The following is a 23,270-nucleotide window of genomic DNA, read 5'->3' on the forward strand; positions in this document are numbered from 1 at the left end:
AACTCTCACTTTAGCGGCATAATAAATATGCCTATATGTGTCCTCTGGGATGCGATCCACGTAGCAGGAACAATGGTGTGGGTCCGTTATGTTTATGGGGAAAAAACCCTCCCAGTGGTTGGTGGGCTCCCCATGTAAAATAATGATTACGTCCTTGGACGTAACCGGAAATACACAGCGCGGACCGGAAGTGACGTATCGGGTATCGTTGTCACGCTGTTTCCTTGTTTATGTTTGGCGCAATTGATTTTACTGCAGTGTAAGCGGATATTTTTTAATAAATTCATTTGGTATTACGTTATTACCCTATTGGTGGCTTAATCATTATTTTTATTAATTCAGATTATTATTATTAATTCATTATTATATCATTATCAATTCAGATTTTCGACAGAAAAAGTCCACTGAAGGTCCGATGAAGCCCACACGCGGTCGGATTGTCCGACGGATTCGTTCCGTCGGACCAGTCCGGTCGAAAAGTCCGCCCGTGTGTACACGGCATAAGAGGAAGGAAGGATCTGGTCAGTCTGCTGCTGCACTTTTATTGGCCAATCGCAGGCTGAGGGTGGGGAGGTGACCAAGCTCTAAGACTTAATTGCAGTGGAGAAAAGTGAGGTCACCGACCTGACTGTGCTGTCTGGAAGGGCTATAATAAAGCATGAGTCTACCTTTTATACTATGTGACTTGCACGTTACACCCATATTTAGGGTGTAACACATAAAATGGTGCCAAGCTCCCCCCCCCCCCCTTTCAAACTGCTCCACCCTTACATAGTCTGAGGGTTCTTTTCCCTGGCGGCTGCTGTTGCGGCACAGAGATCTATGAATGATTATACTGCAAAATTCCCATCTGCCACCGTGGCAGGGGAACTTGTAGTTATCACTGGAACACAAGTGTTCACCAAATTCATAGTCCACTGGTAATTGCTCCAGCGCCATAACTGAAAGTCTAAACCTCAGTATGGACTAGACGTGCAATTTGTTTCGTTCTGAATTAACGAAAACCTGTTTAACCACTTCAGCCCCGGACCATTTGGCTGGCCAAAGACCAGAGCATTTTTTGCGATTCGGCACTGCACCGCTTTAACTGACAATTACGCAGTCGTACGACGTGGCTCCCAAAACAAAATCGACGTCCTTTTTTAGACCTTTCTCTTGGTGGTATTTGATCACCTCTGCGGTTTTTATTTTTTGCTCTATAAACAAAAAAATTGCGACAATTTTGAAAAAAACACAATATTTTTTACTTTTTGCTATAATAAATATCCCCCAAAAATATATATATAAAAAATTTTTTTCCTCAGTTTAGGCCGATATGTATTCTTCTACATATTTTTGGTAAAAAAAAATCGCAATAAGCGTTTATTGATTGGTTTGCGCAAACGTTATAGCGTCTACAAAATAGGGGATAGTTTTATGGCATTTTTATTAAAAAATTTTTTTTTTTACTAGTAAAGGCGGTGATCAACGATTTTTATCGTAACTGCGACGTTATGGCGGACACATCAGACAATTTTGGCGCTATTTTGGGACAATTTCCTTTCAAATTTGGCTGTTAGTGAATGTGACGAATATGAATTTATCCAAAGTTATGAATTATCTAAAATAACGAATTCCGTATCTAAACTAATGGAACGTAACGCATTAATAATAATAAATAACAGTAATAATATTAAAAACGTTTTATTATTATTTATTATTAATTTGATCAGTTCCATTTGTTTAGATGCGGCATTCGTTATTTCGGATAACTCGTAACTTCGGATACATTCGTTACGTTCACTAACATTTCCAATACCTATAATTTAATAGTTAGTTATTATTTATTAGTTAGTTGGTTATTATTTTGGATATTTTGGATTTTTGTTCATTCAGATTTTTGGATTTTCTTTCGTATTTTCATATTTATGAATTTACGAACTGCGATCATAATGAATGACCTGAAAAACGTAAAAAACAAAACAAAAAAAGAACAAATGAAATGAAAACGAACGTATTTTTCAGCAGTGCATATGTCTAGTATGGACATGGCGCAGGAGGAGGAGTCTGCAGGAGCCCGTGCATTGCAGCCGCGATGCACTGATCATGGCTGCAATGCTTTGCAGTTTCATAGGCAAAAAAAATAATACATACACATTTTTATGCAAACGGGGGTGCATTTATAATTTTCTGCAAATTTTGGATTTGGCCTTTAAGTCCCCCCCCCCTTCCCCGGCAACCCTTCCTCCTACGCCTTATGCTCATCTTCCCTTCGCTCCTGCCAGATCCCTGCTATGTAGCCCCTTAGGGACTTATAATAGACAACCTCCCCATAGAAATGAATGGGATATTTCCGTGCATGGACAAAGGTAATAGCTGCCCCGCTGAGAGACTTTGCAGCAGTGGCTGTGCACATCCCAGTGAGAGTGAGAGAAGGTGAGTATTAGACGTTGTGGGGGCTCTGGAGTAGGGTGGGAGGGAGTCAATTAAAGGACATCTATACAAAAATACCTTTATCCTTTAATGCTGAACACTGGGGAAATGAAAAAAAAAAACGACGCTCGCATTGGGAATCCCCCACGCCGCTATTGGTACCGTTTAAAAAGCATGTTTTGTTTATGGCCTGAATCACACTTGTGCAGGTTGCAGTTTGCATATTGGAGGTGCATTTTGCGTTTTTCAATACACATCTTTAAACCATTGAAGTCTATGGAACCAAAAAACAGAAAAAAGGCTCCCTTCTCTTCATGGGTCTGATCCCCAAGCAGCCTTGCTTTGGCACTCCGCCCATTCGTTGGCTGCAGCTCTGACTTTATCATGTACAATGCTGGGCCAGCTGTCCTCTATTGTAAGTGAGGATACCAAGGGCCAGTTCACAACCTTGAAGGGAAGAGGAGTGCTTGTGCAAGAGGGGCGATGGGTAAAGTATACTTCAAAATTGTAAATTCAAAAATGCTTTTTATTGGTACACTAGGCAAAAACAAGCATTTAACCCATGCAGTATTGGGGGAGCCCCACCGTGAAGATACATAGTTCATTTCCTCAGCCGTAACTACTTGCAGACCGCCCGCCCGCCTGCAATGTACTGTGGATGGGCGGCCTATATGGTACCGTCACTGCCTGTTTACGGGATTAGGGCGCAGGCCCCCCTGCCCAATCACTTTCTTTCCCCCTGACACCTGCTGCACACAGTGGGAGTCTTTCAGCAGGTCCCAACCAATCATTCATGGCTGGGACCTGCTGATCGGCTGTGTACAATCAATGTTGACAATCAACACAGAACTCTGTACAGTGGGGGTGATCTCTCTGTTTCAGAAACAGAGAGATATTTGGTAAAAATCAGCACGCATTAACACATTCTTAGGCAAACAGTTAACCCCTTGATTACCCAAGATGTTAACCCCTTCCCAGCTAGTGTCATTAGTTCAGTGACAGTGTATAGTATTATCACACCAGTGGCAGTTAGCCAGTTCCTACTTAGTGTCAGTTAGTGTCAGATTACCTGCCGCACAATCACAGTTCCATCACAAGTCGCTGATCATCGTCATTAGTAGTATAAAAAAATAAATATATAAAAATTCTACTCTATATATATATCTAGGAGGTCCCCGAGTTACGAACCTCTGATTTGCGAACAACTCCTACTTCCAAACGGGAAGCAGCGGGCACATTGGAAAACGACGTTGGAAAACAGCGGAAAACATCGGAAAACGACATTGGAAAACATTGGAAAACTACGTCTCTGCCATTCTGCGCATGTGCTTCCGACTTACGAACAAATCCGACTTAAGAACAAACAGGCAGTCCCTAACCCGTTCGTAACTCGGGAAATGCCTGTACCATAGTTTGTAGACGCTATAACTTTCATGCAAACCAATAAATATACACATATTGGGATTTTGTTTACAAAAGACATGTAGCAGAAAATTTATGAAGACAGTTTGTTTGCTTTCTCAAAATGGCAACTACTCGTATACTTCCGAAAAGTCATCAGGCAGTAAAGCCAGGACAGCCTGTAGACTTTGTCCCTCAGCAATGGCCCAGATCCCAACCACCTGCTGCACGTGATAGATGGAACAGAGACCTCCATGTTGGCCTTCATGTTCATCATCCCGATCATTTCTACCTTTAAATAATATTTCTACAGTGCTTTTCTCCCTGGAGACTCAAAGTGCTTTTGGGGCAGATGGTGAGGCAGCTATCTTGGGCTCGTTCAGTAGAATATCATACTAGGGCCAATATTAGGCAGGAGCCAATTAACCTACCAGCATGTCTTTGGATTGTGGGAGAAGACTCACACAAGCACAGGGAGAACATGCAAACTCCATACAGATGGTGTCCTGACTGGGACTCAAACCAAGAACTCCAGTGCTACAAGGCAGAAGTGTAATCACTAAGCCACTGTGCTTAGCAGTGAATGAATTACCTTCACCACCTGGTACCAATATATGAGAGTTGAGAGTTACTGCCGGTTCACACAGGGGCAACACGACTTGCAGGCCGACTCACAGAGGTGACCTGCACAGGACTTCAGCGGCGACTTTCAAAACAACTTCTGTATAGAAGTCAATGCAAGTCGCCTGAAGTCGCCCCAAAAATAGTACAGGAACCTTTTTCTAAGTTGGAGCGACTTGCGCCTTTAATATCACTTTATAGATAAAACAAAAAAAGCAGGTTTTTCACTTTTAATCTAGAGCTTTCCCCCAGGGCACTTCTTTTGCACCACTAGATGTCCTCAGTCTGACAGCCAGCAGCGCTCCATCCATTTCCTCTAAGCCCAGGTCGTCAAGGACCTACCCCAGCCTGTGACTAAACAGTGAAAGGAAAAGCAGCACAGTGATGAGATTATCTCTCACTCACGCTGCTCTTTCTTTCTATCAGCATGCTCCTTGTCAGTACATGAACTGGTTGGCTCCCTGTACTGCTTCTTCCTCTCACATTTTTTTTTTTAATTCTGTGTATAGCCCTACAGAACAGACAGTGCACAGTCCACATGTGCTTTGCTGCTTAACTGCCAACAGGAAACAAGAAATTTTATTCATAGAACAGACATAGAGCATACCATAGATGCAGCTACAAACTTATAAACACTGCCATCTACTGGTTGAAGACTATATCGCTAATTAATACTGATATTGATGTAGTTGTTGCATAAAGTACAAATTAACATTGTATTTCAACAGTTTTGCTGTACAGGAACTGCAGGAGGCTTACATTCCTTTACTTACATGCTTGTATGGTGTATCATTGATTACAGAGCTGGATTCATTTGTGTTTTTTTTTTACATCTGCTTAGAGTTTGGCTTTAAGTCATAGACTATGCTGGGCACATCCGCAAACACGATTCCCACTTTTCTGACACTCCTCACCTCTAGTGTTTTACAAATATCCTCAAAGGTTTTTTTATTCCTAACATGAATCACAGGAACAGCGTAATCTTATAATTCATTTCCACTTCAAGTAACACATAGTGAGCCTGAACCAGAGGGGAGGAAAGTTCTTCTGGAAGGATGCTCTGTGTAGTAAACTCCTATGTCCCGCTATGACATGTCCATTCCACAAAACATCTTTCATACATTTTGCTCCATTGCTCATAAACTGAACAATATAATTAAATTAAGAGAACATTGTTTTGACTGGGGATTTCCATCACACATCGTCTCCATACTATTTAAGGCTAAGGCTTGGATCACATTGCTGCATGTGCAGTTGCGATTGTGCGTTTTACGCGTGTAGCATCCTGATGTTTAGGCAGGGTTGCTAGCAAATTTACCTGCCAAGTGATAGTTGTCTTGGCCGATTGATAGGAGGTCAATTGATTCCACCCTAATTTTGGAATTGCTGCACTTCTCTCTTCTGTCACTAGATGTCCAAGTATCTGGTGGCATTAGATAAGACAAGGGCATTTCAAGGACAGATTAGGAATAGATAGGGTATCTCAGCCAAAGGGCATGGATTTTCTTGGATCCCTTGACCTGCTGGGAGAGCCTATTTTTTTGGGTGAGGTCAGGTGATCGGAGTTCTGTGCCACCTGGATGGCTGTCTGGGTGGACGTGTGTTGTATTGCCCCGGGCTTCTAGGCCAAAGCCTGAGGTCTATCCCCAGACATCTGGCTGCTAGGCTGTCTGAGGGCCTATCCAGAAGCAAGAGAGAGAGCAGCGTAGGGTTGGGACTGCGGCTTGCAGTCCAACCAATAGTGACGGTTCTGCCGGCCGGAGAACCTGTTATGGTCGGAGGTAGAGGGGAAGCTGCCGCCACTAAGGGACCATCCACCTAATTATCAGGAACTACCCTGAGTAGCTGAAGCAAGTACCAGAGCAGTGTTCTCACCAACTGGGGATGGTGAAGAATTGAGAAACTTCAGCAGGTGTCAAGCTAGTGACCCAGCCACCGGAGGCAGTCTTGTGTGCCAAACTAGGGACTGAGCAGGCCAGTGGGGTGACGCTTAAGGAGTATCTGTGAGTAGCAAGCTAACGACCCAACAGGGACTCAGTGGTAATGCTTGAGGAAGATACTGAGTGGGAAGATTGGAAGAGCTCAGGAGATCCAGTGGCAGTGGATCAGCGGGTATAAGTGATAGACTGGGAGCTCAGTTGAGTGAAGATCTAAGAAAGATTGTTGCCATAGGAGACAGCGTGTCTACACATGCAGAAGGGGTGTCCGGCTGGATGCCTTTCCCTGCATGGCTAACTACATATAGAAGTCTCGGAGTCTGCTAATTAACATTGCAACTACTAAAGGGTGTCCTGGCCCTAACCCTCTTTCCCCTCGGTTCTGTTAAGAGAAAATAGATCTCTTTGCATTCAAGAAGTGTCTAGCGCCCATTAATCTACCTTACATTGTGCCCACCATGCCTTGTAACCCACTCTACACAGAAGGGTGTCGGCTATTCCTAACTCTGGAGGTCACCATTAGGCCTGGAGAGGCCCAGGACTTGGCTACACGTGGATTTCCATGCATCATGTATGGGGCAGCTTATTCATTTCAAATGGCTGCCCTACCAGCAAAAAACATGGGGAAAGAAGTCCTTGACCCTATTTTTAAAATCGTGCCGCACTGAAGCACATGAGGCTGCGGCACCATGTGGTTTGACACGCGTGTTTGCTGATGCATGGGGGTACCTGTTTTTAACCCCATGAAGCCCGTACCACTGAGCTGTTTCAGGGCAGTTGTGGCATGGTCTTATTCGCTTATCCTGTTCAGTGGTGGTACTGCCCTATAAACACAACAGCGGTTATATATAGCTTGGACGAATGCTTGTGACATTCGTCCAATGAATGTTTTATAAATAGACCCCCCTGGTGTCAGCCCTGCCCAGTTGTCTGTAGTTAAACTACTAAATCCCACCCACTCTCTCCACCTTCACAGCATAGGGACTAATTGTAGTGCAGGACAATAATTTGAAATAATACAGTAAATGTACATAAGATAGCTCTGACAATTCTGACTTTTTGCATTTAACAAAAAAGATAAAACAGTTTCAATCGTATTTTTAACAGACCAGAATAAGAGAAGCCCATTGTTAGGGTTTATATACCCTTAATCATTCATTATAATCAAATTAATTTGTAAAATGTGAGTAGCTGCACTTGGCTTGGTAACAGCCTCTTGTAATCCCCTGTAGAGTAGAACTCAGAATGAGAGAGGGAGAAGCAGCACAAGAAGCCAATCACATGTACCATTGTACTCATATGCGAACAAGGAGCGTGCTTATAGGAGGAGAAAGAAGTGATAGAGAGATGATAATTTCCTGCCAAGTACCTGCACTTGGCTTGGTATCAGCCTCTTGTAATCCCCTGTACAGCAGAGCTCAGAATGAGAGGGAGAAGCAGCAAAAGAAGCATAAGAAGCCAATCAGATGTACCATAGTGCTCATATGCTAACAAGGAGCATACTGATAGGATGACAGAGAACAGTGACAGAGCGATGATCATTGCCTATGACCCTCAGCTCCATCTAGTGGCCAAAATGCAAAATTTTCCTGAACCACTCTTTTTATGAATGAATGCCTTTCGACCTGTAGATGAAATGGCAGGAGGACATTTGTTTTTGCCCCATTCACAAATGTAAAAGCAGTATCACTGGATGGTTAGCTATGCGAATAAGTGTGCATGTACAACTTTTTTCTGTTGGTGCCCTTGTAGGCAGGTGCAGTTAGCCCCTGTGCCACTAGGTGGCTCTGTACCAGAATAGTGTCGGGTACAGCAGGTAGTGACACTAGGTGGTAGGCCCTTTTTAGGTAGAGCCCTCCCACAGGGGATGTCAGGGGTGAGTTAGCACCCAATATATAAGCTAGGTGGGGAGGGACACAGAGAGTCTTGGGGCAGGAGAGCCATACACTCCAAATCTGTGAGAATGTAACCAACACACATGGGCCCTGGACAGAGTAGGAGGCCGGGTGGAGTGGACTTTTATGCAGGAGAAGCCGGCTGTAGACAACCTGAAGGAGATAGGGCAGATTGCAAATGGCCATTTAGGCCAGGCTGGAGATCCCTGGATAAGGCTGCTTTCCTGGAGGTTCCCGGGAGATGTGTACCCAGCTAGGAGGTGTCTACAGAGAACACAGTCCTGTAAGTACTTTATGACCCTGGGCAGAGGACAGACTGTAGGAGATGGCTGATAAGGTCCTGCACAGCTTTCACCTGTGACTACTGTGGGCTGCCCACAAGTGACTCCAGACTGTATGTCCTAGTGATGTGACTGTCTTGCCATTCCCTGAATAACACCAGTAAAGTGTAGTGAAGCCAACTACCATGTGGACATTCCTTCTAATATAAAGGTCTATTGCTGGGAATGTCGTGAGGAGGCCTATAGTGAGGAGCAGGGCACAAGATGGCGGAGGGGTTGGCCTCAGCAGGTGGAATCATGCTGTAGCAAGGCTGGAGCGAGGGTTGGGCCTTGTGCTTGGGTGCCAAAATCACTTTCACTCTGGCCCTACAGAGACACAGATATTATGCCCATTGACCGTGACCAGACAACCGACCGGTTATGAGCAACCAAAATCTGAGCAGAATTTTTATCAGAAGTCCTTATGCTCCTCCAGCTAGCAAGATGCTGGCAGCTGCTCTGTAGAACATTTGATTCCATTGCTGTCAAACTATTTATAGAACAATAGTTGGATGACACAGGAAAGAAAATGAATTGAAGTCAGCAAACCGGGATGGTGGACGACTCCCACCCATTATATGTGAGAGCACAGGTGTCTGCAATGATGTTTCCTGCTTTGTGCCCTACAACGACACGCCCACCATGTTCTGGATCATCGGGAAAGACCCCTGTGAGTCCTGCGAGCAATTCTTGCATTTAAGTGATATTTTAACTCTTTGTGAACACGCTACTTTTCCTGGTTTACTCTTTTTTTTTTTTAACTTACTTTAATACCAGGCACTTTGACCCCCTTCCTTCCCAGGCCAATTGTCAGTTTTCAGCGCTGTTGCACTTTAAATGACAATTGCGCGGTCATGCAACACTGTACGCATATGAACCTTTTTATATATTTTTTTGAAATAGAGCGTTCTTCTGGTGGTATTTAACCACCACTGGGTTTTTTTTTTTATTTTATTTGTTGCTAAACAAATAAAAAAGGGCTGAAAATTTTGAAAGAAAGAAAAAACCCTTTCTCTTCATTTTTGTTATACAATTTTGCAAATGAGTCATTTTCTTTTTCACTGATGTGGGCTGTTCAGGCTGCACTGATGGGCACTAATGAGGCTGCACTGATGGACTCTAGCACTGATGATACTACACTGATGAGGCTGCACTGATGGGCTCTGATTGGCACTGATGAGGCTGCACTGATAAGGTGGCACTGATGAGGTTGCACTGATAAGGCAACACTGACAGGCGGCACTGATATGCTGCACTGATGGGCGCTGATGGGGCTCCACTGATCATCAGAGCACTGCCATGCAACACTGCACCCATATGACACTTTTATCATTTTTTTTTTAGCTTTATTTTGGTGGTATTTAATCACCACTGGGGGTTTTTTTCTTTATTTTTTGCTAAACAAACGAAAAAAGGCTGAAAATTTTGAAAGAAAAACCCCTTTTCTTCATTTTTGTTATACAATTTTGCAAAAAAGTAATTTTTCTTCTCTGCTGATATGTGCTGATGAGGCTGCCCTGATGGGCATTGATGAGGCTGAACTGATGGACACTAATGAGGCTGCACTGATGGGCTCTGATTGGCACTGATGAGGCTGCACTGATTGGCACTGATGAGGCTGCACTGATGAGCACTGATGAGGCTGCACTGATGAGCACTGATGAGGCTGCAATGATGGGCACTGATGAGGCAGCATTAATGAGGTGGCAATGATTAGCTACACTGATGGCTACTGATAAGGCAGCACTGACGGGCGCTAAAATGCTACACTGATATGTTGTACTGATGGGGCTCCACTGATCATCAGTGCGCTGATAATCAGTGTAAATGTCCCCTGTAAATGGAAAGCCGGTTATTGGTTTTCCTTTCCTCAAACACTGACAGCGCTGAGGAAATAAAATGCTGATAACCAGCATTTGTTTACATGTTTAGCTGCAATTTAGGCCGTGCATGTCACAGCAACGTCCCTGATTGTGTATTGAATTCATGGCTGCCTTCGGTGTCTGTAGATGACAGGTGCTCTTTAACTGAGGGATGCGTTTTAATGGAAACACTGAGCGAAACCAATACCCTACTGATTATTTTCCTACTCCGGCTTAAATAAAAGCAGCGGGCAGAGAGCTCAGAGGCAGCCTCTCTCCTCCGACAGAATAAAAGAGCGAGGCCTGCAATTGATGTCCAGTTGGCACTAGACAAAATGGTTTGGAATCAATAGGAAAATCAATGGTGGAGCGAGCGCAGTTGACTAGAGAAAGCGCCCGGCACCTGAGCAGCTGCAGAACGCACACAGAGACTCTGCCATCCCCTGCTGCGATGACAGCATTCAGACACCGTCTGCTCTTCATTGAAACTGCGAAGCTTTTGTGATTTCAGAGAGTGTCGCAGGACAACAGAAAGTCCATAGAGTTTGCTGGTGCCTGTTTGTAAAGTGTGTCCGGTCATTACGGCCCCCGGGGTGCCTACAATATTTGTTTTATCACATTACATTTAAGACTGGCATGTGAATGTTAATAGAATTTGTTAATGGCTAAAAGACCTTGTGTATGGTGTGTCCTAATATATGACTTTCTTAATAGGCCAAGGACGTTGTCAGAGGAAATCCTTGGCCCGTAACCCCCTGGGATGTATAACATAGCACTCCCAATGGATCCAGTAAGGTGATCTAAGGTCAGACAAGTGGCTTCCTGGTTTGTAGGCTCGAGACATGCTCTTCTACTGACTACAGGCATCCAAGGGGCTGTAGCACCAGATTACCGTTGAGCTGCATGTATCTTGTCTGTGGCAGCATCGTTGTGCAAAGGGGGTTGACCAGCCCTGGAGGAATCGGACTGCATGTGCGCCCTAATACAGTGTAGCTCAAGATCTTCCAGGATTGAACTCCTGGATCACCACCCAACTCTTGTGGTATTCAGCTGTGACCTATTTTCACCTCACTCTAGACCAGCGTTTTCCTGTGGGCCAGATGCGGCCATTTGCTTGCTAGTATGCTTGCCTTGGGCACTGATCCTCCCACTGATTTGAGGTACTATTTCACCCATTAATACAGGGCACTGTTCCTCCCCCTGACACCAACAATGGAGCACTATTCCTCCCATTGACACCAACAATGGGGAATTATTCCTCCCACTGACACCAGTAATGGGGCACTATTCCTCCCACTGACATCAATGATGGGGCAAATGTTTGGGGGGGGGGAGCAAACAAACCGAAAAATCAGCGAATCCGAGCTCAATGTGGGCCCACTACCAGCAGTAGCCTTATCATCAGTATCAGCCCTACAGCAGTACAATCAATATGAGCCAAGCATTCAAGGCAATCACTCACGCGACGAACCCGACCGCTGCCGCATCTGCAAGCTAGGTCGAGTCGGTCCAAGCTCCCCCATCCTCCCCTCCTGCTCAACCAAAAACCCTGTGAAGGGGCACTGCTGCAAACACAAAACCAAACCTTCCTTCACCTTGAGACACCTCGCCGGAAATGAGACTCTCTGAGAACAGTTCAATCACATGATACCAAAAGACAAAAACAACATTAATTCGCTAAACTAAAAAGTGGGAGGGCTCGGGGCGCAGTGCTCTGCGAATCCGAAACAAGCCAATTAGAGCTCAGCCTCAAATCACATGCTGCAGGTAAGATAGCCAGCTCCCTGCAACATCTATATGAAAACATTAATCACGATAGCCATCATGACACAGGTGCACTCTCCCTTACCATCTAAAATCAATGAGTATCATATATCCCCTGTGGTAACATGGATCTCCCAGGGCAAGAGACACCATCCAACACCTTACAAAGTAGACCCAGAATGGTTTCTTACTTCCCAGATGAAAAAGGAAACATCTCTTGACCAAGAAACCACCCCACACCAATTATCACTTAAAACCCCCTGGATGTTTCTCCAATTGAAGGGTAATTACTCAAAAAACAGGTTCTTGCTCTACAACTCTGGAGGAAAAGCCTTCTAAGGGACTCTTTACCGGCAATTGACTTTAAGTGTCCTCCAGGGCATCCCAAGGACTGATGTCACAGCCAGAGAGACCAGGGCTTGTCCTGCTGTATAGAAGACCTTCCTACACAGGTTCATGTCACCCCAACTGAAGGGAAGATCCCCAATTTGATAAGACAGCCTTGCCAAACCCCCCCCCAGACCCCAGCACTGTCAGGCCAGTAAAGAATGTAAAAACCCATTTACAAATATACTTCAATACATTTTTTCCTTTTTTTTTTAAATGTTATTATATTGTATTACCTCTACTAGGGATAGAAGTTATATGTTTTCGGGAGCCTACAGTGTGTTCCTTATTGGCTAGGTAGGCAGTTAAATTGCACCTCTCTAACATTCCATGGCAACTGCATTCGTTACAACGGCATATAAATATTAGCTCCCCATATTTACCATACAAGCCCGGGGCAAATCCGAAGGGCAGGTGTAAAAATAACTGCATCTTCGTTTTCTTTGCTTTCTGTTGTATAGCATTATTCTTTCTCCTCCGGGTGTTTATTTATTAACAAGTAGAGGATATCTGGACATGAAATTGAGTGGACGCTTGTAGACTGCAATTATTTTTCAAGGACAATGCTTCAGTGTTGCTGATCTACTTAAAGCAAGCTTTCACCTTTTTTTGTTGCTCTCGCATGCCTCCTATCCCTCCCTATAACAGAATTGCAAAAAAAATGTTTTGTTTTTAATTAAATATTTGTTTCCCATGTAGCGCTGGTAGATTTGCGATCTACCATCTGATAGCTAAATTTAGTAACTTGTTCTTTAGGAAGGTTAGATTTGCCTCTGATCCAGCTTGGCTGACGTTGCGTGTGCTTCCATACTGAGCCGTGGGTGTCGCTGTTACCGCTGGCTAGTGTTGGGAAGGCAACGTGTTGAAGCGTATGAGTGCTCCTCTGTCCCGGAGACAACTCGGTGGAGGTGGTCCTCCGAGTTGCATTCTAGGCGAGGGTATTTATGGGACAGACGCCATATTTTGGGGTTCGTTTTACAGCCACCTGCTGGCCCTCCTGGCCGACAGGTATGCGTTAGAGAGCTATCTCGTGGTCCTCCATTCCCGAGGCCCACGTTGCTGCGGCGCAGGGGTGGGTCCAGAAGCTTGTCTGGGGCCTGCCACAGCGGCAGAGGAATGGTCCTGAGCTGTCTGTCCAGAGTGAAGAGGCTGGACAGCCAGGGAGATCCCAGGGGAGGACCCGTCATGGAAGGATCATGTAACGTGCTAGTCTGGAGAGGGGCCTGGTGACTCGGTTGGAGGATGTATCCTAAAGTGATTATACAGCATAGTGTTGCCGGGTTGGCTTAAAGGTTCAAGCACTGTGACTGACATTCACCACAAAGGAACCAATACATCTTGTGGCAGAGGATCGTACGGGTTCATCCCAAACAAGTCTGTGGCAGAGACTTTTGTTCGTGCTACGTACTGGCTGCTAGGCTAGTGAGAGAGGCCTATCCAGGCGTGCAAGGAGTGTGTTCCACCAAGGGAGTGCATTCTACTGAAATATCCAACCCCAAAGGACATTTGTCAAGAATCTTACTAAAAAGGTATTTGAGTTTTCCTCTGCAGTTTCCCTTCTGCCTCTTTCCTGCTACTTCCTTCGTTGATGGTTTAATAAGGCATTGAAAACTTACTCAAGTGTTGGTGCGTGTGTCGTCCAGAGGTAAACTCAACGGAACCCTAGACTCGGTGCCAGTGAAACAGAGGGAAGGAGAGTGAAGGTAACAAGCACATTTAAACCAGCAGCTCCGCAGAGAGTTATTGCTACACCCATAAAATTCAGGTCCGTCATTCTTGCCTAGGTGACAACAACATATACAGAGCCTGTGCATGCGGAGGAACGCTGCAGGTCACTCTGGGCTTTGTTGCAGCATGTCCGCACATGTGCATGGTCGTGCAAACTGCCTCCTGAGATTTCTACTTCACTCATCCTAGGAGCCAAATCTCAGAACCTTGTGCATGCAGTTTGCAGAGGAAACCTTGAAAGAACTTTTTGGTCTCAGGGAACTCCTGCTAAAAATGACTAGATTAGTGTGATGGTCAGTGCCTTACACTTGTGGTCATTGGGAAGAATTCCCCCCTTACAGATCACTAAAAAGATCAATGACGTCAGAGGGAACTTATCTAATGCCGCGTACACACGATCGGACTTCTCATCGGAAAAAGATATGAAGGCTTTTCCGACGGGATTCCGCTCAAGTTTGCGGAACTTTCGAGTGTCGAGAGCGTGGTGACGTACAACACTACGACGAGTCAAGAAAATGAAGTTCAATGCTTCTGAGCATGCGTTGAATTGTTTCCCTGCATGCGTAGGAATTTTGCGCGTCGGAATTGCTACAGACGATCGCATTTTCACATGCCCTCAATCTTTTGCTGGTTGGAATTCGGCCAGCAAATGTCCGAAGGAGCATACACACGGTCGCATTTTCCGACCAAAAGCTCTCATCGGTCTTTTGCTGGCTGAATTTCCGATTGTGTGTACGCGGCATAAGAGGCAGAAATTGCTCAAAGAACCCCTAGCAACCTCTGGAGATACCCCGGGGTTATATGGAACCATGTTTGAGAAACCCTGCGATAGATGGACTAAAATTTGACCGGTTTCTGCTGAACTGGCCAAATTTCGATCCATCTATGGCCGGCTTAAGGGCTCTTTCACACGAGAAGTGTCCACTCTGGTCAGCAGGGGATCAGTGAGCAGAATCGGAGCAGAATGGGACAGATTTCAGTTTATTGGCAGTTGTTCTGCTGTTCCAAAGTTTGCATATGGAGCTACAAGGACTATTCTGGAATAATAAATGGAGGGTCCCAGCCAAATAGAGGGTCATCATCACTTATTTCACGAACTCCATTTTGATGGAATTTCAATTCAGTTGATACTGTAAATTAAAAATGCTGGTCAAGCTCACAGCATTGCTCCTTTTTGTTATGTACAATGACAGGTTCATTTTAAGGATATTTCTTATGTCTCACAGGATGCTCGGAATATTTTACGTTATGTCGCGGATGTTGCCATGACTGTTCTCAGCAACACTGGCAATAAAATAAAAGAGATTAGCAGCTAATCAAGTTATCCGACTTTAATAATGTTTAATGACAATCTCTAAGCTTCTGCTGTCTGAGACATACCATAGCTTTATGGAATCCTCTGAACAACTCCTACGTTGCCCTTGTATTGTTTTAGTAGAAAGGAATGACGCAGTATTATATGCTGAAGAGACGTGACCTAGTTGCCAGACATAAACAGGGGATTTTCCCGTCAGTATAGGGAAGGGTTTTTTAAGGCGCATTCACACCTATGTGTTGGAATGCAAGACAACATGCGTATAGCCATACATTGTGGTGATGACAACCCAACACACTAATGCCCCGTACACACGATCAGACATTGATGGGACATTCTGACAACAAAATCCATGGATTTTTTCCGACGGATGTTGGCTCAAACTTGTCTTGCATACACACGGTCACACAAATCTTTTCGGAAATTCCGAACGTCAAGAACGCGGTGACGTACAACACTTACGACGAACCAAGAAAAATGAAGTTCAATGGCCAGTGCAGCTCTTCTGCTTGATTCTGAGCATGCGTGGCACTTTGTGCGTCGGAATTGTGTACGCACGATCGGAATTTTTGTTGTCAAAAAATTTGAGAAAAATTTGTCGAAAAATTTGAGAACCAGATCTCAAATTTTGTGCAACGGAAATTCCGATGGAAACTGTCCGATGGAGCCTACACACGGTCGGAATGTCCGACAACAAGCTCCGATCGCATATTTTATGTTGGAAAGTCCGACCGTGTGTATGCGGCATAATACAGACCAACGATGCACCCACATAAATATATACAGTGTATATATATATATATATATATATATATATATATATATATATATATATATACACATACACACAGTACAAATATTATAGGAGGCACTCAGGATTCCCAGAGCACTGTGGGCTATCCAAAGTGACAGTACAGCAAAAGATTTTCCCTTTTTGACTCCCTGTCCCTGGTTGGCACATGGAGCTGTATGGAGCTGTGATTTTACAATACTTCCAGAACCCGTCTATGCACAACCAGGGGCACGGTCCATTTGTCTGGCTGCAGCGTGCCACACCTTGTTATCTTTTGGCTATAGCTGGTCTTGCACAAAGTTGTAAACATAGGCATGTTTTTATGTGCTTTAGCACGTGTTATCATGCATTGGCCTGTGTTCCAGACCCTGATGATGGACACGCTCTTTGGCTTGGAAGGTATTTAAATACCTTCCTTCCTGGTGGTTTTGCTGAGTTTTCCTACTGGCTACACTGTGTGTGAAATTATTGATTGTTCTAAATACCAGTTGCTGACCCAGATTGCCTGACGATGCCCTCATCTCCCGTCTCTGTTGCCAACTTTGCCCATACCTGTTTCTCACCTTGCCTGCTGCCTGTCTTAACATCTGCTTGTACCCTGACTATTTTCCTGCCTGCTGCCTGCTTTTACCCTGACTATTCTCTTGCTTGCGGCCTGCCTCAACCTCTGCCTGGATACCGACCTGCTGCCTCATCCTGTCTCTCCTACAAAACCACCATGCTTTTGCAATCCCTTATTGAGGCAAACCCAAGGGCCATACCTTTGCATTTAACTAAACTGACAGGCCAAGCAAGGATAGCATTGATCAGAGAAGCAGCCAAGAGGAACTGGAGGAACTGCAGAGATCCACAGCTCAGGTAGGAGAATCTACAGTTCACAGGACAACTATTAGTCATGCACTCCACAAATCTGACCTTTATGGAAGAGTAGCAAGAAGAAAGCCATTGTTGAAAGAAGGCCATAAAAAGTCCAGTTTGCAGTTTGCGAGAAGCCATGTGGGGGACACGGCAAACATGTGGAAGAAGGTGCTCTGGTCAGATGAGACCAAAATAGAACTTTTTGGCCTAAAAGCAAACTGTTATGTGTGGCGGAAAACTAACACTGCACATCAAATTGACAAAATGTGGAAAATGACAAGGGGTATGAATACTTTTTCAAGGCACTGTAAATAACTATATAACTAGTTACCTTTCTTGGGAAAGAGTTAAAACCCCTGTCAGGTATTACTATTATTCGTTACAGCACAAAACTATCATTTCCAGCGCTAAGAGGTCCTCCACAAGTTGGATAAGACTATGCGATAAATCCAATTGCTTGGCAGTTGGAAAGCGCAAGCACCTAGTTCATTACTGACCTCTGCTGTGTGTAAATGTGCTTTTACTATACAAAGATGCTGTACATACAAAACTATTACAATATTAGAAAATACAATACAAGACTGACAGATTTCTATAACAAGCAAAATGCCTAGCAAATAAACAGCCTATGGTTTATAACAGTAGAAATACACTTAAAAGTTACTTAGCTCCAGTTACTGTGTTCATGATCTCCGTTGCTCCTGGAGAACAGGCACCTTCTTGTTCACTAATTACAGATTCGAGTGCCCTTTGGTGTTAATTCATGTTAAGTGACCAAACACTATTGTAATATTGTCCCATTTAGTGTTATGTCTGATTAATATAAAAAATTCATATTTTAACAAACGCAACACATTCCGCCCTTGATTTGCTTTCCTTTAAGACTCCATACAGAAAATAACTTCTTTACTAAGAAAACTCATTCTAAACGTTAATTCCCCTTGAATGCAACCCCTTCCCATATTTCTGTCATTGAGAATGTGTTTCAGTCTTTGGCTAAAAGCTCATTAGAAAGTCCATTCTAAAGTTCTTTAGAAACAAGTCCAGGCTTGTAATACATCAAAGGCCTTGCTCTTCACAGCTCTTGCAGTCTTCCATCATTCTGTCCATCATGTAACCACTTTTCTCTGGTCTTCCTATGGATCAAATCGGAGACAGCCTGTGGAGTGGAAAACAAAGGGGATTATCTGTTCCTTCTAATAATACATAAACAGTAGACCCCGGCCCTTCAGCTACAATCTCTCCTCTAACTAGCTTCTTGCCTAGATCTCTGACCAACACTTTGCCACCTGCCTGTGTCCACTTCTGACCCTTCCAAAGAACATCAATAGAGAGGAAAGGAAATATACAGATATTTCCCAGAAGATCACTGCTGTATATTTTGGAAGGTTTGATGCTATGTAGCTTCACTTTCCACTCTTGCTGAGATGTATCCACTAACCAGTCAGAGTCCCAGCCACTGTCTTAAAGCTCATCTGCCAATGCAAATATAACTTCAAACCTTCCTGCCAGATTCCCTCTGATTCCTAGATAGGCTTCAGCTTCAGATATGTCACTCTTGGTCAGTGGTATTGCTATGGGGGTGTGGGGTGCGTGACTCGGGTGACATCCGCTAGTGGGTGACACCAGCAAGCTCAGACTGGCACCGGCCCCGCATTGAAAGGGGCGCTGCGGCTTCCTCCTTCTTTTCCGGGATCCTCTCTGCTACACGGGATGTGCGGGGAGAGTGGGGGAGGAGGGAGTGAGGCAGAGATGGACTGAGTGCTGCAGCTGCAATCATATCTCTCCCCACCAGCTGCACTCACTGCACATCGGACTATAGCCGCCTGATTGGAGGAGGGGGGACATGGCTGGGTGCTGGTAAAAGTAACAAGCCCTGCCAACTGTTTTGAAATGTCTCTAACATTCCCAGCTGCAATACCCCCTCTTTCTTGAAGGTACCACTTATATTCATCAGTGGCTGGTTCTGGGTTAAAGCTGCCCTAGTGGTCAGTCCATTATCTCTCATCCATCCTGCTATTGGCAATGCAGTATGGATGGTGACTGTGACCTTTTTTGTAATGGTCTCTACATGTTGAAGTGCCGTGTAGGCCCCAAACAGGTACTTCTCTAGGGGCGTGTATCTCTTCTGTGCCCCTGTCAGTTGTTTGGACCAAAATCCAATGGGTATTGCTCTCAGTCCCTTCTTTTAATTTGGTTGCCACAGACTCCAAGATATGGTACCATTCTGCCCCACTACATCCAGCTGAAATGGTCCTCCTTGTCTCACAGGTCCTAATCCCTGATGCTCCAAAATAGCTTCTTTAGCAGCCAGGAATGCGGTCCGCTGCTCTGAACCCCATGAGAACTCAATCTTTTTTCTGGTGCATTATATATAGGCCTCCGCCGGGCAAAGTCTGCCGTAAAGTCCACTCGTGTGTACGCGGCATAACCCTGGCAGTTCTCCCCACTAAATGTTTCCACCTCTCCTGCAGTAGAAATCCCATCTATCTCATCTTTAGGTACTCTTGCCTTTAATAGGTCCACCCACATTTGTTTCCTAGAGATAACTAGCCTGGTTTTCTCTTCACCTCCTGTCTTCTCTCCCACATTCCCTTTCTTTGTTGTTTTCTGCTTGTATTCTTCCTGTCTGGCCTTGACCTTATCTACTGCCCTGACAGTTTTTTTTAGTCTCCTCTAGCTCCCCCAACTAGCTTAAAAGGGTAGTGGCTTCGACTTCATCAGCTTAGAGCGCAGAGTAGACGTAAAGGGTTCCATATCTGGACCATTCTGAAAATGTATTTAATCCGGTTATACAACCCATCTCACGTAACCTGGAAATACCCTCTCCTATTGATCTCCAGTAGTTCCAGGTCAGAAGGACTAGCTTATATTCAGACTATTCCATCTCTCACAAGGTCTAACAGTGAAAAATTCACACTAAACTCTTGGGCTTTTCGCATTGCCTGACTCAATTGTGGATCATGGGTTAACACTCCTATAGCCACTGCTTCCTTACCTGACAAAACAACACTGACCGCCCCTTCATCCCACAAGCGTAGGAGCCAACTCAATAGTAGCTCGCCGGACCTTTGTTTGTATTGTTTTGCCAGCTCGTGGAGTTCAGTTTGTGTAAACTCCCATACTTCTTCAAATTCAACATCTCTGGGGTTGCGATAATGCAGTTCCCCATCTGCCATATCCTCTCTATCATGTTGCCTTTTCCTATGCTTAGTAATGAGAGGTCTGGCACACTTTTTCTTCCCCATTGGATAATCATCATCAGAAACACCAAACTCTATCTCCTCATCCTCACTATCATTTGAGGAGAGCACATCCTCACAATCCCAGTTCTGGCATGTGACAATGGCACGTACCCTGGCTTTACTAACAGGTTTACGGCCTTCCTTTTCCTTAAGGCATTAATTGATTTGGTCATGAGGGCTGCACACCACTCTTGCAAATCATCAGCCTGACTAGCAGTTGAACGCACACACTCTGAAGAAACTGCTAGCTGGTCTTTCAATAACTTAACTTCTGCCTCTGCCTTCTCCCTTCTATGTGATTCCGTATAAATAGCATGAAAGAAGTACCAACTCACTGTGGACACTGTCCTCTTCGCTTTTTTTTACTTAAATCCAACCCCTTAAGGCTAAAATCTACAAAATGATCTGAGACTTTATCACCCCAAGTCAGCTTCAAGGGAAAAGCATACTTTACAAATTCTTTAGCAAGAGGCTCCCACTCATTGTCTCTGGCCCAGATAGGTAAGCTGCACACTTTCTTCTGGCCGCCAGAACCCTCTGCAGTCTTGCTTTTCCTAAACAGCTTATGCAGCATTTTACCTAGCACAAGCTACACAACCAGTGCTGCCAACCATTAATTTACGGGCAGCCCTTAAATTTCACCCTATTTTCGGGGTGCCCGTAAATGTCTGTAACGGGCAGCGGTGCCCGTAAAAAAGATGGCTCCAGGCCAACAGCGCTACTGCGCATGCGCTGTTCTGGAGACTGCCGGGCTTGGGAGAACTCGTACACGCTCGGCCGAGCGCTACGGGCTGACGCATGTGCAGTGATGTAATGTCACCGCCTGGCGCCATTTTTGAATAGCTGGCACTCGTTCTCGGCGGTGCCTCACCACAGCAGGGGTACGGGGAGGTTGATGCCTGTGCCTGCTGATGTCACTCTCCCCCCCTGCAGATGACACTTACTCGGTGCCTGTAACTCGTGCAGTGCCAGGTGGTGGGGGGTACCTATCAGCTAGACATGACATGTGTCAGTGGGCACTCCCCCCTAGAATCTGCAGCTGGGATCTCAGTGCGCTGTGCCCGCTACTGGGTCAGCATGCTGCAGGGTCAGCATGCTGCAGGGTCACAGTCCTGCTACTTGGCGGAAAACAACAGAAGGATCCTGATGTCACAATGCAGAGGTGCTTCCTGCTGCTCAGAGCATCCATAAGGACTAGAAAAGGAAAAGAAAAGCCAAGTAAGGAGGAGGGAGGACAGATAGACAGAGCAGGAGCATTACCATCCACAGAGACAGACCCCCTCCTGTACCATGTCCACACAGCCTCTGACCCCTGTACTCTGTTTGCACAGCCTCTGACCCCTGTACCCTGTCCGCACAGCCTCTGACCCCTGTACTCTGTCCGCACAACCTCTGACCCCTGTAACCTGTCCGTACAGCCTCTGACCCCTGTACCCTGTCCGCACAGCCTCTGAACCCTGTACTCTGTCCTCACAGCCTCTGACCCCTGTACTCTGTCTGCACAGCTTCTGACCTCTGCATTCTGTCCGCACAGTCTCCGACCCCTGTAACCTGTCCGTACAGCCTCTGACCCCTGTACCCTGTCCGCACAGCCTCTGACCCCTGTACTCTGTCCGCACAGCCTCTGACCCCTGTAACCTGTCCGTACAGCCTCTGACCCCTGTACCCTGTCCGCACAGCCTCTGAACCCTGTACTCTGTCCTCACAGCCTCTGACCCCTGTACTCTGTCTGCACAGCTTCTGACCTCTGCATTCTGTCCGCACAGTCTCTGACCCCTGTAACCTGTCCGCACAGCCTCTGACCCCTGTACCCTGTCCACACAGCCTCTGACCCCTGTACTCTGTCCGCACAGCCTCTGACCCCTGCATTCTGTCCGCACAGTCTCTGACCCCTGTACCATGTCTGCACAGCCTCTGACCCCTGCACCATGTCCACACAGCCTCTGACCCCTGTACCATGTCCGCACAGCCTCTGACCCCTGTACCATGTCCGCACAGCCTCTGAACCCTGTACCATGTCCGCAAAGCCTCTGACCCCTGTACCATGTCCACACAGCCTCTGACCCCTGTGGACTGTCCGCACAGCTACTGACTCCTGCACCATGTCCGCACAGCCTCTGACCCCTGCACCATGTCCGCACAGCCTCTGACCCCCTCCTGTACTATGTAAATGAAGAAATATGGTTTTTGACTTTTGTTTAACTGAAACACATTGCTAATAGCACTAGCTACATGTTTATAGTTTACATATTGATATATGCACTGTTTAGCACTGAAAACGGGCATTGTAGGTACTTTTTTGCAGTGTCAGTAAAAAATGTGGCTCTGCCAGTAAATGTCATGATTTTTGCCAATAAAAAAATTGGTGGCACTTGTAAATTTTGGGGTCCTGCCAGTAAATTTTACTTTGGGGGGTTGGCAACACTGTACACAACACACCACAGAAAAACAGGTCTGCTTCAGTTGAATTATAGCATAGATCGCAGCACGAGCCCCCAAATTGTTTTGCTTGCATCTATCTAGCAAGGTTACTTTGTGGTATAACCAAGGAAGCTGAGACCTCTGCAGTGTGTAAATGTGCTTTTACTATACAAAGATGCTGTACATACAAAACGATTACAATATTAGGAATACAATATCTATAACAAGCAAAATTCCAAATAAACAGCCTTTGGTCTATAACAGTAGAAATACACTTAAAAGTTACTTAGCTCCGGTTACTGTGTTCATGA

The 23,270-nt window shown here is 45.3% G+C and overlaps 1 protein-coding gene and 1 long non-coding RNA gene across 2 annotated transcripts in view; one reads left to right on the forward strand and one right to left on the reverse strand.

Moving 5' to 3' along the window:
* The window catches only part of ZBTB7C (zinc finger and BTB domain containing 7C), a 317,489-nt gene that overhangs the window by 129,679 nt on the left and 164,540 nt on the right, over positions 1-23,270 (forward strand). The window lies entirely within an intron of this gene.
* LOC141131720 (uncharacterized) overlaps positions 15,668-23,270 on the reverse strand; it is a 112,194-nt gene continuing 104,591 nt past the window's right edge. Inside the window, exon 3 of the long non-coding RNA XR_012242808.1 lies at positions 15,668-18,452. This is a non-coding gene — a long non-coding RNA (uncharacterized lncRNA). The remainder of the gene's footprint in view (positions 18,453-23,270) is intronic.

Source organism: Aquarana catesbeiana, linkage group LG01 (genome assembly GCF_042186555.1).
Source record: "Aquarana catesbeiana isolate 2022-GZ linkage group LG01, ASM4218655v1, whole genome shotgun sequence".
NCBI classification, from domain to species: Eukaryota; Metazoa; Chordata; class Amphibia; order Anura; family Ranidae; genus Aquarana; species Aquarana catesbeiana.